This window comes from Nicotiana attenuata, chromosome 10 (genome assembly GCF_001879085.1).
Source record: "Nicotiana attenuata strain UT chromosome 10, NIATTr2, whole genome shotgun sequence".
Taxonomy (NCBI): Eukaryota; Viridiplantae; Streptophyta; class Magnoliopsida; order Solanales; family Solanaceae; genus Nicotiana; species Nicotiana attenuata.
Genome location: NC_031998.1, coordinates 25071245 through 25074220, shown reverse-complemented (window position 1 = coordinate 25074220; position 2976 = coordinate 25071245). Strand labels below are relative to the sequence as shown.

The window sequence follows — 2976 nt, the reverse complement described above, 5'->3', positions numbered from 1 at the left end:
GACGGTCTGTAAACCGTTCCAATATCGCTACGGCAACGGTTTATCAACCTACTGGAACGGTTTTCCATGCGTTACCATAGACCAATTTTTCAGTAGTGGGTAGAGGTACGCCTAAGAAGTATTGCGGAGAGGTGATTAGGTATGACATGACAATACTCCAACTTACTGACGATATGATCCTTGATAGGCGGGTGTGGAGGTTGGGATTAGGGTAGAAGGCTAGTAGTTAGGCATGTGTATCTTCTTTTCATGCCGTAGCATTAATATTAATCTCGTATCTTCGTAGCTTCCTATCTGCAGATTTCTTTTGCTATATGTTGTTTCTTTCGCTTTGATTATTCTATCACCTTATCACTTTACCCCTATATTTGGTTGTTATTACTACTTGTTGTGTTTGCCTCTTTTAAATTCTCTTTGAGCCGAGGGCCTATCAGAAATAGCTTCTCTACCTTCACAAAGATCGGGATAAGGTATCCGGACATTCTAACCTCTCCAGACCCTATTTTGTGGGATTACACTGAATATGTTATTGTTGTTTTCCTCACTAATTTTGCGAGTACTTCTTTTACAGTTAAGATATTCATTCTTTATTTTTCAAACTCAGACTCGGCTCGATTAGTCAACAATTTGAGTTAATTCGCACACTCGATCAGGCTTAATCTACACGTCCTACCTTTTCAAAATTAAAATATGCCTTATTTCGTTTCTATATTACAGAAGAGCTTTATGTTTCGACGTGTTAGCTTATTGGCAATAAATTTGCATCTAAGGGCATTTTGGAATTTTAGCATGACATGGTACGTGTCTTCTAATCTGTCCGCCACGCTTGCCCAACTCCATCTAATCTCTCTTCTCTATCCTTCTTTGTCATAGAGCATTCGAGCTCTTTCACTTCTTGTTGTTCTAAAATTAAAATCCAAAATTCATCTTCTGCTATTGTTTCTTTGTGGTTTCTATGATTAATAAAGTCCCCCGACTTGGGAAATTAATCAATTTCATGGCTGTCTTCGGTGTTTAACTTTCTCAATAGAGGAAAGGCAGTTGTTCCTCTATTCTACCCAACATCCATGATATTTTTAATGAGGTGAGTCTATTAAAGTATTTTTTTGCTATTGATGAATTCAAAGTCTCAGTCAAACTCTAGAAGGATCCGATTTTTCATTCTAAGCTTTAACTGTCTTAGACCATACTGATGAATTTTAAAATTGCTTTCCAATTTCTCCTTTCTTCTTCCAGTTTTGACTTGGTCTGTGGTACATTTCTGAGTTCTGTTGAATTTTTCTTCACTCTCGCTTGCTTTGCTTGTTGCATCCATATGTAGTTTATTGCACCTCTTTGTTGGTAATGGGTATTTTGTGGGTATCTCTTATTTATTGTTCTTTTGAAATATTTTTTCCACTGTGTACATCTGCTTTTGACATGCATGTTTGGTTTTTCCTGCATAGGTTTAAACACAATTTGGGCACATTTAATTAACATCTGGAACGAAAATGACATAAAAACAGATAAGAGCATTATTGCAGCCAAGGTATTTAACAATATGCTGTGAAAAACTATATGTTGGCATTAAAGGCTGAAATGTTTGAAATTGGGGTTTCAATAATTGAGTCGGATTGTTAACTGATGGTTTTAATGGCTAGTTGGCAATTTTCTTGATATTTATATGGGTAGATGCTCAGAGATGCGGGTTTTAATGAAGTTGTGGCCGAGGATTGTACTGAACAATTCATTGGAGTTCTCCAAAAGGAGTTAGATACTGTGGAGAAGGAAAGAGAGTCATTTATCCACGAGTTCTCTGAACAAGACTATAAAGAAATAGTCAGAGGTTGGAAGGCCAAGATAATCAGGAGTTCTTCTGGTGAGTAGAGGTGGGGTTTATTCATTGCCAAGAAGAACTGAATTATCCAAATGTGTGTTGGATCCTGTCCCATTTTATGTACTCGAAGATGAACATGCATCGCAGTAACTTTTTATGTTATGTTTGGACTCCCAAGTAATAATCAGGCTGTTTGCCTGTCTTTAGGATAAAAATTACTATACTGGGTGGAATTTGTTCTTCATTCAGCTGCCATTCTACCCTAAAAAAATGCCCCTCATTTTTGAATTTCTTTATAGATTATGTAACTTTGATGCAGGACCTCAATCTATTATATTATAACTGTAGATCGCAGAAAAAGGCAAGCACCTTATGCTGGAGCATTCTTTGGAAGATGAGCAACGCTAATCGTAATGTTTTGTCTGCTCAAATACAAAGAAGACGTTTATGAGCTCAAAGGAAAAGCTTTATTTGACGTTCTTCATGAAATTGTGTGTGTTTGTTCAGGTTCATTATTACTGCTTTGCTAATTATGTTGCTTTACGCAACCCCAAGGAATTGTTGGGGTTACTTTGGTGAGTAATGAGATTGCTCTATTTTATGGGATATTTAGGTTTGTGGAATTTGTTATTGATGAACTACAATTAAAGAAATCGGATGAGTGGGATAAGTCCAAATGTGTAAGAAATGAAATGGATTTTGAGTTGCACCACACGTAATTCAAAACTGGGTGTAACATGACTAGGTTGATGTTTTGGGAAGTGTAACTCTTTAAAATTATAGTAATGTGTAACTAAGTTGCAAGTATTTTATTTAAAAATTTCGGAGGTTAATTTGGTAAGTTTATTGTCTTCACCTTTTTCATGAAGAAGTTTATTTAATTATTTATCTTTTACTTTATTGAAAAATCTTAGAGATAGAATGCTGGAAAAAAAAGGGATATAAAAAAGAAACAAGAAGAGAATTTAGGTGAGAAGTACTGAGATGACCCAAAAGGTCATCATTTGATATACTAGTGAATTCTTTGTTCTGAGGCCTTAAAAGCCTCCTTTTATCTCACCTCGATTTGCTTGCGCAATCTGGACGTATATCCGGAACGCTTTTATATGAAAATTTGATGATAATGCTAATTTGGCCTTTAAAATTGAATTTAAGTTGAC

The 2976-nt window shown here is 35.7% G+C and overlaps 1 long non-coding RNA gene across 3 annotated transcripts; it reads left to right on the top strand.

Moving 5' to 3' along the window:
- LOC109233170 lies at positions 824 to 2667 on the top strand. Of its 3 annotated transcripts, none has more exons than XR_002069049.1 (3): positions 824 to 1084; positions 1672 to 1858; positions 2136 to 2667. It is a non-coding gene; the product is annotated as an uncharacterized LOC109233170 (long non-coding RNA). The 3 variants fall into 3 exon arrangements; XR_002069050.1 differs by having other exon boundaries at positions 1672 to 1868; XR_002069048.1 differs by lacking the exon at positions 1672 to 1858.